General features: G+C 44.0%; 1 pseudogene; it reads right to left on the minus strand.

Moving 5' to 3' along the window:
• LOC124038022 overlaps positions 1-15,579 on the minus strand; it is a 93,003-nt pseudogene that overhangs the window by 36,290 nt on the left and 41,134 nt on the right.

Consider the following 15,579-nt stretch of genomic DNA (forward strand, 5'->3'; position numbering starts at 1 on the left):
AACAAAATACTACAAAGTTGCTTCGGAGCTAGAAAAAGAGCTCGCCCATATCGCAGATACCCACTGCAGCGCTCATCCTTCATATGCAACATCCGATCTGTTAAAGGTCCCCAAAGCACACACATTCCTGGGTTTCTCCCCTTTTCAGTTCGCTGCAGCTAGCGACTAGAACAAACTGCAAAAAAAAACTCAAACTGGACAAACTCAAACTCCATCTCTTCATTCAAAGACTCAATCATGGACACTCTTACTGACATTGTGGCTGCTAAGCATGATCTATCGTTGACTCTACCTTCTTGCCTTTGTGCTGTTGTCTGTGCCTAATAATGTTTGTACCATGTTTGTGCTGTTGCCATCTTGTGTTGCTACCATGTTGTCATGTGGTGTTGCTATAGTATCATGCTGTGTTGTCATGTGTTGCTGCCATGCTATGTTGTCGTCTTAGGCCTGTCTTTATGTAGTGGTGTGGTGTGTCGTCTCGTCGTGATGTGTGTTTTGTACTATATTTTATTTTTAACTCCAGCCCCCATCATTGCCATACACACAAGAGACAGGGGCATTCTCATTGCCTTTTCAGAAAGTAGCAGGAAATATAAACCAATGATGAATTCTGTTCATGCCTTACAATAAACTTAGAGAAATGTATACATTTCCTATACATTTAGTTGATTCCCTACTAAGGTCAATTCCATTTCAATGCCTGGATTGCGTGAGGGCCCACATTATCATATTTGGACCAGAATGAGGCTTTCCACTACCTATTGTTCCTGCAGTGATGATTCACCATCTAATGTTTTCATAATTTATTTGCAGATCATTTCCAAAAAGCCTACCGATAGCCTATGCAAATGAACGTCTCTCTCACTGATGCGAGTCGGTAGGCTACACTGACTAACGAGACACTCACAGACCTGCAAACTGCAGCACGGCGGCGGCACCCCAATAGATCGCTAGAAGATGCATATCGTTCATTCTAGCGGGAAAGGGTGCGACAGACTAGCGATTTGAAACTTTGAAATGAAAAGTGGAAAAAGTAGCCGGCTCAAAATGAGTTCGTAACCGTCTGATTAGCCGACGGCTGGCGCTATTGGAAAACACTGCACCATAGTGCATAGTGGACTGACTACACACCAAAAGAACTGAGAAACATAACGTAAACCATATCTGGTCTGTAACGTGTCTCCTACCTTACTACCGATGATGGATCGGACCTCATCGTCAGGGGAGGTGGGTGTGCCAGAGATATCAGGGTTACTGTTGCTAAGGCTACGGGAGCGGTTGAGGTTTAGGCTGGCAGGTCGCTGGGCGGACCTGGCCATGGTGGCATAGTGGACTGAACCACCCAGACCTGGACCTAAGACAAACGCACACATGGAAGAGAAGAAAATAGCAATTATTGCTCCACAACAAATGTAATGGCGCTTACAATTTAATCGATTTTAATAGAAGTAAAACAGGGGAAAAACAAAAAAATAAAGCTAAGGTACCTGGTGAGGGAGAGTTGGGGTCCATGTTGGGCAGGCGGAAGACGTAGTATACATAAGAGGAGAGCAGGCTGTTTCTGCCGTGCATGTCCTGACTAGTATCCAAGTACTTATGAAGCCGGTTCACTATGGACGCCATCACCTCGAACGACGCCTGGCCCAGGTTCACTACACATACAAACATGGACAACACATTTAGGACCAGATAGTGCAGTCGTTTTATTCAGTGCCAGTTCAATGGCATCACAAATAAATCAAGTTCAAAGGCACATGTTTCAGGTTTGTTCTTAAAATATGAGCACTTTGAATATTTGTGTGTCATTTATGATCTTCCTATTATTGTTAATCATTTGGAAGGTTAGATGACCGACGGAATACAATTATTTAAATGAACTGATTGAAAGGCTACAGTTCCTATGAGCCTGGACGCGGTACCTATCTGTCCTGATATGACGGGCGGCCGCACCACCAGCAGCACCAGCTTGTCCAATAGGAGGTGGAGGAAGCGGACGATGGGCTCCAGCTGGGAGGAGTTCAGCGCGGCGATGCTGGACTTTAACTCCTCCTCCAGGTTGTTCTCCATGATGCGCATGTCTCCTATCCGCACAGGGAACATGTGGTCCAGGGCATGGACCAATGCAAAAAACTTATCCAGGTACTGGTCCTGATGGAGGGAGGGATGGAAGGAGGGAGGGAGGGAAAGAGAGAGAGAGAGGGAGAGAGAGATGGGGGGATGGGAGAAGTCAGTAACAAAGAAAACCTGGCTTTGATAAAATAAATATTTGAGACTCCACCGCAAAATAGAAGTGCTTGAACTGTGTGCTGTGAGTAAGAACAACAGACCAGAGGTCGACCGGTTATGCTTTTTCAACGGCAATACCATATTTGTAATAATGACAATTACAACAATACTGAGTTAACACTTATTTTAACTTAATATAATAGATAAATTCAATTTAGTCTCAAATTAATAATGAAACATGTTCAATATGGTTTAAATAATGCAAAAACACAGTGCTGGAGAAGAAAGTAAAAGTGCAATATGTGCCATGTAAAAAAGCTAACGTTTAAGTTCCTTGCTCAGAACATGAGAACATATGAAAGCTGGTGGTTCCTTTTGACATGAGTCTTCAATATTCCCAGTTAAGAAGTTTTAGGTTATAGTTATTATAGGAATTATAGGACTATTTCTCTCTACACCATGTGTATTTCAAATACCTTTGACTATTGGATGTTCTTATAGGCACCACAGTATTGTCAGGCTAATCTCGGGAGTTGATAGGCTTGAAGTCATAAACAGCGCTGTGCTTCAAGCATTGTGAAGAGCTGCTGGCAAACGCAGGAAAGTGCTGTTAGAATGAATGCTTACGAGCCTGCTGCTGCCTACCACCGCTCAGTCAGACTGCTCTATCAAATATCAAATCATAGACTTAATTATAATAACACACAGAAATACTAGCCTTAGGGCTTTAATATGGTCAAATCCGAAAACGATCATTTAGAAAACAAAACGTTTATTCTTTCAGTGAAATACAGAACCGTTCCATATTTTATCGAATGGGTGGCAACCCAAAGTCTAAATATTGATGTTACATTGCACAACGTTCAATGTCATGTCATAATTAGAAAATGTTGGTTGTGGTAGGCTATACCTGTGTGTGGACAGTGGAAACGGATGTCACTTCAACGTTGAGAACACCTCTGTGGTTATCCACCCATTTCATCCCAGGTAGAGGAACATCAGGGGAGAGAACAGAGTAGGACTGAGGAGGTTTCTCCAGAGACACAGGGAGACAGAAGTTTCCTGTACGCAGACGACCGTTCTGCAGCATAGGAATCCACTAAGGAGAGAGAAGGAGAGAAATACAGAAGATTAGGGCCTGAAAAGCAAAAGGCATGTGCGTGTGCGTGGTGCGTTGAATGCACCCGTGTGTGACATGCCCGTGCACATTTGCGCATGCGTTTGTGCATATGTGCGCACATGTGCAGTCGTTACCGTGTATCCCACGGGGGTCTCCAGAGGGGTGTTCTGTTTCTGCTGGCAGCTAACATGGTAGAAAGTGAACAGGATGTGGTGGTGGTCAGTCAGAGAAGCCGGCAGCTTGATCTTCACCTCATCATGGAAGTCTGGGGACCTGGGGGAAACACAACAAACCATTACACACATAGTTGATTTAATGGTTGGTTAGAGCTTTATAAGAAATAAATATCTGGGAAAGACTGGGGTCGTACAGGAATAGACATCTGAAAGGAGTATAGAGAAGTCCGGGGATCTGAGAAGCACAACAGCCATTACAGAGTCCTGGTCAGTTTGGGCTGTAAAAGGAATAGGAATAAGCATTTAAATGTCACGGTTGGTTAAGGTTTATAGGAATAAACAACACACTAAAAGACTGCAAAGAAAGAAGCAAGGGGTTAATAGCTATAGAAAAAAACCCAATCTAAATTAGTACAGAGCCTTTTTCTCATGGAGAAGACAAAATAGATTGTTTGTGGATAAAGGGTAGAAACATCCTTTGGAGCGAAGGAGCCTGAGCAACCTTTCCCCCTAATGGAAAATATAACATTATTGGCCGAGGGAATTAAACCCCAAACATCCAAAAGGTGAAACCTTTCAAAATCTGTGATTTAAAAACCTTAACAGTAGAAAAGCCAAGAGCGTCATATGGAGGCAAAACTAATTGACATGTTTTATTACTCTGCATTTTTCAATTCGTGTCCTCCATGTCCTTGACTTTTCCTAAATAGATCTTTAATACACATTGTCAACATCTTAATATCACAAAACAGAATTGGTGTTATAAGCAGTTAAGAGGACATGTCATTCCCCCTTCCCCTTCTTTGACGACCGAACAGCAAGTGTTGACGAGTTTATAAAAAGGTGTTGAACTGAGTGAATAAAGTCAATCTCCTATATCCCTTTGTCAATCATAGATCATATAACGTAGTTGCAGAGGCAAGAAAAAGTATGTGTGAACCCTTTGGAATTACCTGGATTTCTGCATGAATTGGTCATGAAATTTGATCTGATCTTCATCTAAGTCACGACAAATAGACAAACATAGTGTGCTTGAACTAACAACACACAATTGATTGTATTTTTCTTGTCTAGATTGAATACATCATTTAAACATTCACAGTGTAGGTTAGGGAAAGTATGTGAACCCCAAGGCCAGTGGTCACCAAACGGTCGATGGCGACCAACCAGTTGATCTCCAAGGCATTTCTAGTCAATCGCCAAACATTTCTGTAAAAAAAAACAAAAAAACGATTAAAGCCTCGTTTTCCTATTTTTATTCGTCTGGGGCTGTTGGTGGTAGGTTCAGCTCATTCAACTGCCCTACTCGCCGGGTAGGCAAAATGTTGCCATTTCACGTGTCTGAAGGTACAAGCTCTGCCTTCCCGGAGGGCCCGGAGAGGAAATCAAGTGCCACTATAGGCCTACCGTTGGCCAATCAGATTGCTCAGATGACCGAGTCTGCAGTAACGTAGCAGGCATGAAAGAAAGCGACAGCAAAAATTGATACTGTGAGATTTCAAAACGTTTTAACCATGACTAGAGAGAGACTGTCAAAGAGCTGCTGTTTTTATGAGTGAGTTCATGTTTAACTTCATACTCAGCACTGTCAACACTTTCTATTCAACACTCTTATACCCCATAAAATGCACGTTCTTCCTATTTCTGCTGTGGACGTCATTTCCGGTCACAACTTGCAGGCTTGTTTTAGAGTTGCTGTGCGTTTTGTTGCCAACCTATTTTGCTACCTGACAACTTTACGGTTTTCACTTTTTAAGTACCGTTCATATATATATATTTTTTTTCCTCAACCTTTTCACTCCGGACGCTTTATCTGGACACGGTTCGTCAGGACCTCCAACAGCCGAAGCTAAGTAGTAACATTAACATGATGCCTTCTAATTGTAGTCGCTGTACTCGCCTTACGGCGAGGATAGCTGTGCTACAAGCCCAGCTTCAGACGCAATCGTTAGGCAAGGGTAATTTCAGTGTAGGAAAGGATGAAACAGCGTCTGTGCCACCAGTAAGTACAGATAGTAGTATAAATCCCCTGGCCCAGTCCCCGCAGCCGGACACCTTTCTCACGGTTTCTGGAAGGAAATGCTGTAGGAAAGCTCAACCGGTGTCGCTCATTCAGCCGACAGAAACTTTCAACCGGTTTTCCCCATTAAGCAGTGGGTCGGAGTCAGAGGCCGAGTCTTCTCTGGCCTCTACTCCTCCCGTTACGGGGTCTGAGACGCCGAAGCTTCCCATCATTAGCTCTGACAAATTGAAAACTCTAGTCATTGGCGACTCCATTACCCGCAGTATTAGACTTAAAACGAATCATCCAGCAATCATACACTGTTTACCAGGGGGCAGGGCTACCGACGTTAAGGCTAATCTGAAGATGGTGCTGGCTAAAGCTAAAAATGGCGAGTGTAGAGAGTATAGAGATATTGTTATCCACGTCGGCACTAACGATGTTAGGATGAAACAGTCAGAGATCACCAAGGGCAACATAGCTTCAGCGTGTAAATCAGCTAGAAAGATGTGTCGGCATCGAGTAATTGTCTCTGACCCCCTCCCAGTTAGGGGGAGTGATGGGCTCTACAGCAGAGTCTCACAACTCAATCGCTGGTTGAAAACTGTTTTCTGCCCCTCCCAAAAGATAGAATTTGTAGATAACTGGCCCTCTTTCTGGGACTCGCCCACAAACAGGACCAAGCCTGACCTGCTGAGGAGTGACGGACTCCATCCTAGCTGGAGGGGTGCTCTCATCTTATCTACCAACATAGACAGGGCTCTAACTCCTCTTGCTACACAATGAAATAGGGTGCAGGCCAGGCAGCAGGCTATTAGCCAGCCTGCCAGCATAGTGGAGTCTGCCACTAGCACAGTCAGTGTAGTCAGCTCAGCTATCACCATTGAGACCGTGTCTGTGCCTCGACCTAGGTTGGGCAAAACTAAACATGGCGGTGTTCGCCTTAGCAATCTCACTAGGATAAAGACCACCTCCATTCCTGTCATTACTGAAAGAGATCATGATACCTCACATCTCAAAATAGGGATACTTAATGTTAGATCTCTTACTTCAAAGGCAATTATAGTCAATGAACTAATCACTGATCATAATCTTGATGTGATTGGCCTGACTGAAACATGGCTTAAGCCTGATGAATTTACTGTTTTAAATGAGGCCTCACCTCCTGGCTACACTAGTGACCATATCCCCCGTGCATCCCGCAAAGGCGGAGGTGTTGCTAACATTTACGATAGCAAATGTCAATTTACAAAAAAAAATGACGTTTTCGTCTTTTGAGCTTCTAGTCATGAAATCTATGCAGCCGACTCAATCACTTTTTATAGCTACTGTTTACAGGCCTCCTGGGCCATATACAGCGTTTCTCACTGAGTTCCCTGAATTCCTATCGGACCTTGTAGTCTTAGCAGATAATATTATAATCTTTGGTGACTTTAATATTCACATGGAAAAGTCCACAGACCCACTCCAAAAGGCTTTCGGAGCCATCATCGACTCAGTGGGTTTTGTCCAACATGTCTCTGGACCCACTCACTGTCACAGTCATACGCTGGACCTAGTTTTGTCCCATGGAATAAATGTTGGCGATCTTAATGTTTTTCCTCATAATCCTGGACTATCGGACCACCATTTTATTACGTTTGCAATTGCAACAAATAATCTGCTCAGACCCCATCCAAGAACCATCAAAAGTCGTGCTATAAATTCACAGAAAACACAAAGAATCCTTGATGCCCTTCCAGACTCCCTCTGCCTACCCAAGGACGCCAGAGGACAAAAATCACTTAACCACCTAACTGAGGATCTCGATTTAACCTTGCGCAATACCCTAGATGCAGTTGCACCCCTAAAAACTAAAAACATTTCTCATAAGAAACTAGCTCCCTGGTACACAGAAAATACCCGAGCTCTGAAGCAGGCTTCCAGAAAATTGGAAAGGAAATGGCGCCACACCAAACTGGAAGTCTTCCGACTAGCTTGGAAAGACGGTACCGTGCAGTACCGAAGAGCCCTTACTGCTGCTCGATCATCCTATTTTTCTAACTTAATTGAGGAAAATAAAAACAATCCGAAATTCCTATTTGATACTGTCGCAAAGCTAACTAAAAAGCAGCATTCCCCAAGAGAGGATGACTTTCACTTTAGCAGTGATAAATGCATGAACTTCTTTGAGGAAAAGATTATGATTATTAGAAAGCAAATTACATACTCCTCTTTAAACCTGCGTATTCCTCCAAACCTCAGTTGTCCTGAGTCTGCACAACTCTGCCAGGACCTAGGATCAAGAGAGACGCTCAAGTGTTTTAGTACTATATCTCTTGACACAATGATGAAAATAATCATGGCCTCTAAACCTTCAAGCTGCATACTGGACCCTATTCCAACGAAACTACTGAAAGAGCTGCTTCCTGTGCTTGGCCCTCCTATGTTGAACGTGTACCAAACTCACTAAAAGTGGCAGTAATAAAGCCTCTCTTGAAAAAGCCAAACCTTGACCCAGAAAATATAAAAACTATCGGCCTATATCGAATCTTCCATTCCTCTCAAAATTTTTAGAAAAGGCTGTTGCGCAGCAACTCACTGCCTTCCTGAAGACAAACAATGTATACAAAATGTTTCAGTCTGGTTTTAGACCCCATCATAGCACTGAGACGGCACTTGTGAAGGTGGTAAATGACATTTTAATGGCATCGGACCGAGGCTCTGGATCTGTCCTCGTGCTCCTAGACCTTAGTGCTGCTTTTGATACCATCGATCACCACATTCTTTTGGAGAGATTGGAAACCCAAATTGGTCTACACGGACATGTTCTGGCCTGGTTTAGATCTTATCTGTCGGAAAGATATCAGTTTGTCTCTGTGAATGGTTTGTCCTCTGACAAATCAACTGTAAATTTCGGTGTTCCTCAAGGTTCTGTTTTAGGACCACTATTGTTTTCACTATACATTTTACCTCTTGGGGATGTTATTCGAAAACATAATGTTAACTTTCACTACTATGCGGATGACACACAGCTGTACATTTCAATGAAACATGGTGAAGCCCCAAAATTGCCCTCGCTAGAAGCATGTGTTTCAGACATAAGGAAGTGGATGGCTTCAAACTTTCTACTATTAAACTCGGACAAAACAGAGATGCTTGTTCTAGGTCCCAAGAAACAAAGAGATCTTCTGTTGAATCTGACAATTAATCTTAATGGTTGTACAGTCGTCTCAAATAAAACTGTGAAGGACCTCGGCGTTACTCTGGACCCTGATCTCTCTTTTGAAGAACATATCAAGACCATTTCGAGGACAGCTTTTTTCCATCTTCGTAATATTGCAAAAATCAGAAACCTTCTGTCCAAAAATGATGCAGAAAAATTAATCCATGCTTTTGTCACTTCTAGGTTAGACTACTGCAATGCTCTACTTTCCGGCTACCCGGATAAAGCACTAAATAAACTTCAGTTAGTGCTAAATACGGCTGCTAGAATCCTGACTAGAACCAAAAAATTTGATCATATTACTCCAGTGCTAGCCTCTCTACACTGGTTTCCTGTCAAAGCAAGGGCTGATTTCAAGGTTTTACTGCTAACCTACAAAGCATTACATGGACTTGCTCCTACCTATCTCTCTGATTTGGTCCTGCAGTACATACCTACACGTACGCTACGGTCACAAGACGCAGGCCTCCTAATTGTCCCTAGAATTTCTAAGCAAACAGCTGGAGGCAGGGCTTTCTCCTATAGAGCTCCATTTTTATGGAACGGTCTGCCTACCCATGTCAGAGACGCAAACTCGGTCTCAACCTTTAAGTCTTTACTGAAGACTCATCTCTTCAGTGGGTCATATGATTGAGTGTAGTCTGGCCCAGGAGTGGGAAGGTGAACGGAAAGGCTCTGGAGCAACGAACCGCCCTTGCTGTCTCTGCCTGGCCAGTTCCCCTCTTTCCACTGGGATTCTCTGCCTCTAACCCTATTACAGGGGCTGAGTAACTGGCTTACTGGGGCTCTCTCATGCCGTCCCTGCAGGGGGTGCGTCACCTGAGTGGGTTGATTCACTGTTGTGGGCATCCTGTCTGGGTTGGCGTCCCGCGTCCCCCCCCTTGAGTTGTGCCGTGGCGGAGATCTTTGTGGGCTATACTCAGCCTTGTCTCAGGATGGTAAGTTGGTGGTTGAAGATATCCCTCTAGTGGAGTGGGGGCTGTGCTTTGGCAAAGTGGGTGGGGTTATATCCTTCCTGTTTGGCCCTGTCCGGGGGTGTCCTCGGATGGGGCCACAGTGTCTCCTGAACCCTCCTGTCTCAGCCTCCAGTATTTATGCTGCAGTAGTTTGTGTCGGGGGGCTAGGGTCAGTTTGTTATATCTGGAGTACTTCTCCTGTCCTATTCGGTGTCCTGTGTGAATCTAAGTGTGCGTTCTCTAATTCTCTCCTTCTTTCTTTCTCTCTCTCGGAGGACCTGAGCCCTAGGACCATGCCCCAGGACTACCTGACATGATGGCTCCTCGCTGTCCCCAGTCCACCTGGCCATGCTGCTGCTCCAGTTTCAACTGACCTGAGCCCTAGGACCATGCCCCAGGACTACCTGACATGATGACTCCTTGCTGTCCCCAGTCCACCTGGCCATGCTGCTGCTCCAGTTTCAACTGTTCTGCCTTACTATTATTTGACCATGCTGGTCATTTATGAACATTTGAACATCTTGGCCATGTTCTGTTATAATCTTCACCCGGCACAGCCAGAAGAGGACTGGCCACCCCACATATGCTCTCTCTAATTCTCTCTTTCTTTCTCTCTCTCTCTCTCGGAGGACCTGAGCCCAAGGACCGTGCCCCAGGACGACCTGACATGTTGACTCCTTGCTGTCCCCAGTCCACCTGACTGTGCTGCTGCTCCAGTTTCAACTGTTCTGCCTTGTTATTATTCGACCATGCTGGTCATTTATGAACATTTGAACATCTTGGCCATGTTCTGTTATAATCTCCACCCGGCACAGCCAGAAGAGGACTGGCCATCCCACATAGCCTGGTTCCTCTCTAGGTTTCTTCCTAGGTTTTGGCCTTTCTAGGGAGTTTTTCCTAGCCACCGTGCTTCTACACCTGCATTGCTTGCTGTTTTGGGTTTTAGGCTGGGTTTCTGTACAGCACTTTGAGATATCAGCTGATGTACGAAGGGCTATATAAATACAATTTGATTGATTGATTGATTTTTCCACTCAGCACTACAACAAGCAGTGCAGCAGTAATGAATGAGGATGAATGTGTATCTATATAGGCTTGCGTTGTTATTATTAGCAGCTTGGGTTTTTAATATCAAGGAATATTTCACTTTCTCTGTTCATAGGAGAAACAACATGAATTTGTCCATGAGGCAGAAGTAATGCGGTGCGACTCGAGTTTCGACATCAGCTGGAAGACGGTGTCTCTTTTTGGTCAGTGTGAGTGGAGGAAAGGGAGAGCGGAGGGATGTTGAGCGACGGACCCCTCAGTCTGCTGCTCTCTCCCTCCGCTGAGACTGACCCTCAGTCTGCTGCTCTCTCCCTCCGCTGAGACTGACCCTCAGTCTGCTGCTCTCTCCCTCCGCTGAGACTGACCCTCAGTCTGCTGCTCTCTCCCTCCGCTGAGACTGACCATCAGATGCAGGCACCATCAGCCCAGTAAAATAAAAAGCTCATTATTTAAATGTGTGCTCACTCAGCTGTTCCTCATAAGTAATACAACATAACCGGTGTGATCATATAGCCTACCACAAATGTTGAAATATCATTTTTTTTAATGTCCAGAACAACAATGCATTGGCAGGATCATTGAAGCAGCCAGTCTGCAGTGATATTGTATTGGGCCTATAGCTTACTGCACAAACCTCATTGCTACAGTACTGTTTTTCACTGGTTAATGTTGCAGAGGCTTACATTTTTTAAGTCATGTTAATAAAAATAAAACATCAGAGCGGTAGATCTCGGCATGCATTTTGACTCAGAAAGGGATCTTGACTCAGAAAAGGTTGGTGACCACTGCCCTAGGCTAATGACTTCTCCAAAAGCTAATTGGGAGTCAGGAATCAGCTAACATGGAGTCCAATCAATGAGATGAGATTAGAGATGTTGGTTAGAGCTGCCTTGCCCGATAAATTTAAAAAACTCACACTAAACAAGAATGGTGTTCATGGGAGGACACCACGGGAGACGACACTGTTGTCCAAAAAAAACATTGCTGCACGTTTGAAGTTTGCGAAATGTTCCAGGTGCAGAATATTCTGTGGACAGATGAAACTACAGTTGAGTTGTTTGGAAGGAACACACAATACTATGTGTGGAGGGAAAAAAGGCACAGCACACCAACATCAAAACCTCATCCCAACTGTAAAGTATGGTGGAGGGAGCATTATGGTTTGGGGCTGCTTTGCTGCCTCAGGGCCTGAGTAGCGTACTATCACCGACAGAAAAATGAATTCAAGTTTATCACGACATTTTGCAGGATAATGTTAGGCTCTGTCCACCAATTGAAGCTCAACAAAGTAGAAAATAGTACAAATAAAGAAAAACCCTTGAATGAGTAGGTGTCCTAACTTTTGAATGGTTCTGTGTATATTTCTTTTAAGAAAGGGCCTAAGCACACTTCATACAAAATGGAAACATCAGTGAATTGTCTGAGAGCTGGATCTGAGTCCCTCACCTGTTATGATACACTACAGCAGTGTATGCTTCTTTGGCGTAGTCTGCACAGCTAGACCTGCCAAAAATCACCTGGGGAAGAGAGAGATGAGAAAGAAAGATGAAGAACAGCATACAGGGGTTGAATTACAGAGGAACAGAGGAACAGAGGCAACATACATTAGACTTATGTTTGTCTGCATGTGTTAAAATTATGTGTTTAGTAACAGAGCTCAAATATACTTGAACACCATTCTTCACAATCCATGTCCACGAAATCAGTCTAGGATTGTGCAGCAGTACCTGGTAAAGCACCAAAATACACTAATAACCCTAAAATGAATTCTCGTGGGAGGGTGAGCTAAGGATAATTATTGTGGGTGGGCTAAGAAGCATTCTCGTGTGTGTGTGTGTGTGTGTGTGTGTGTGTGTGTGTGTGTGTGTGTGTGTGTGTGTGTGTGTGTGTGTGTGTGTGTGTGTGTGTGTGTGTGTGTGTGTGTGTGTGTGTGTGTGTGTGTGTGTGTGTGTGTGTGTGTGTGTGTGTGTGTGTGTGTGTGTGTGTGTCATTGTTACCGGCATTGCGTTGTTGGGGTCCTCCCCGTTCATGAACTGCACTTTCACTGTGATGTTCCGGGCAGAGCCTTGACGGTTGGCGAAGTTCAGGCTGTGTGGTTTCACATACAGCAGGTTCCTGGAACAAACATATAGAGACACGCATTCCCATCGTGAAACCAAACCGCCTTAACACATGAACTCAACTGACATAGCAGCACTGTTGATACTGTATGTATCAACAGCTCCGAGTGAATTTCACAACATTGTCCCCTCGCCATTTTCCTTAGGACATTACAGACCTCCTACATATAATGTACTGAATATAACACATGTACAGTCAATAGGTCAGTGACTGGAGTGACCAAGGCCATCAGGGTAGGCCTCTGGCCACTGACTGGTGGAAAAGGGAGGCTCGTCCTGTCAATCACTCTGGATCCACAGCAACTAAATCCTCTGCTGGGCTGGATTGGTGGTTGTGGGGGGGGGGCACCATTTGCCTTACTGCACCACTACTGGGGCAAGGTGCAATAATGCCACGGCAAACTGCGCATGTTCAATTCCGTCAAAGAGGTATAATGTTCATCATCGATGATAGGTATGTAAATTGGACAGTTATTTTACCCTTCTTTTTTTAAAGTGTCTATAGTGGCAATTGGACAATATTGTGGTAGCCTCTAGGTTGATGTTTTAAAAAAGCCCTCCTCTCTTCTCCACAGGCAGTAAGCAGCGGGGCTTCAGTTAACACTAGAAAGGCAGAATGTGTCATAATGATGCAAACCAATTTAAAACATGTATTACCTTGCCATTTTTTGAAGTCATGGTATAAAGTATAATGCCATTATCGCGTTGGTGCTGATTTTCAAGCACACTAGGCAATTAAACGGATGTGTAGGCTACTGATATTTTCTTGATTTGACCGGGGGTCTTGGTGGTTTGGGTATTTTTATTTGTTTTGTTATAAAAAATAAGCTTTTACTCTGTTCCAACATAGATGATTTTTGTTTCATAGTTGTAACAAAGACACTCCATGAATAGCATTTATTTTACACTTGAAACTGTGTTTTTAGTGTTTATTTGTACATATAACCTACAGTAACAAGCAAATGAACATGCTACGTTATTTTATTTTTTATTTTTTATGCAGGTCACTTTATTTGGATAGTCCATCTGTAGATACTATACAGATGGTTATAACATCAATAAACTATCTATATATAAACAACTGCTTGCTAAGTTACGGTTAGATTTAGAATAAGGGTAAGGGTTAAGGTTAGGTTAAGGGTTCGTTACAGTTGGGACAAGGGTTGGGGTTAGGTCAAGGGTCAGTAGATAGTTAGTCCATTTCAACTATCTACATACTATCAGTTCCATCTGTAGATGCATTACAATCCAATCCAAATAAGTTGGTACCAATTTTTTGTATTCTAATGTTACCTAAGACCTTCATAAACACGACCAATAGCATATATTCAATCTATTTAGTAGACTATTAGAATGTTGAAAAGACGTGTCATTGCCACGAAGGGAGGTCCCATGAGGCCAGGCTTTTCTAGTGCTAACAAGCTGGACACACACGCTTTAGGGTTCCCAGGGTTACGACCCCAGAACGTCCGAGGCAGCCGCAGTGCAGTGGCCTGACCACATTGACGTAGATTCCGCCGCAGGGGAGGTCCCCCTAGGACCACAGCTGTGACGACAAAACGGGCTGAAACCGTGGGAATCCCTGATCCTCTCTCTCTCGGTTCATCTCCCTCACTCACGCTCTATCTATCTCATTTCCTCTCCCTTCGTTCCTCCCTCCTCCTTTCCCTGTCTAGTAGCTGTGTCTCTCCGTGAAGGCGAAGAGCTGGATGATTTTTTTTTTTTTTTTTAATCGGCTAGATTGTTCTTTGGAGGCACCCATGGTGATTTTAGAATGATGTCATTGCATTGCAATAACCCCCAGGGGAAAAAAACATTTGCACACATACGGACCAGATACAGCTCCCTTTTCAGCACGGGGCCAATTCTCTCCTATTGGTCCTTCAGCCTCAACAGATTCATCTCAGGTTAATCAATTATTTGACTCAGAGTAGCTGCATAACCAAACCAAGCCTAAGCGCTGTTTCAGAGTCACACAGTCAACACTCGTCCTCCCACTGTAGGCCTACTAGATGTCCCAATGTGAATACTGTGCCCTGTTTGTGCTCCCCACAGATTTAGAAAGGATAACACATAGGGAGTAAGGTATCATGTAGCCAGTTGTGTTTGATCAGAAACCCATATTTACTAAGGACATATTGCAGCCAGAGACTCTGTACTGTATGAACAAATAGCCAGCGTATCTGCATTTGCTATGAACATTGCTATGTACTAGGGGGTGGGGGCCACCGAAGAAATCTGAACTCATCATGGGATATTACACATTTTGCCATGGGACGGAGAGAAATGTTAGTTTTTAGTAAGATATTTGAGTGAGACTGACTAACAAAATCAATGGGGGCCACCCGGCCTGTAATTCGACCATGATAACAAGTTTAGATAGCTGGCCGCTAAACTAACTTAGTAATCTAAAATAAATTGGTTAGCATGGGCTAATTGACTGACTATCAGTGACTGACATAAGAGGAAAAACTGCTGATGCACAAACATATTTCAAAATAAGGGGGGTTGATCCGAGGGCCTTGAAAAGGGGGGCCACCAGTTGCCCATCCCTGCACTAGAGTTACCCGCGTCTGTAACGGTGAGTCTCGTCATGCTTTTACAGGTAACGTAAATGCTAAAGCAACTTCTGACAAAGGAACAAAGGAGACGCTAACTACCTCCCCACAATGTGCCTCTGTTGAAGGGAGGTTGCTGTCCATCACTATTTCCTCATTCTGTATTAGC

Source organism: Oncorhynchus gorbuscha, linkage group LG06 (genome assembly GCF_021184085.1).
Source record: "Oncorhynchus gorbuscha isolate QuinsamMale2020 ecotype Even-year linkage group LG06, OgorEven_v1.0, whole genome shotgun sequence".
NCBI lineage: Eukaryota > Metazoa > Chordata > Actinopteri > Salmoniformes > Salmonidae > Oncorhynchus > Oncorhynchus gorbuscha.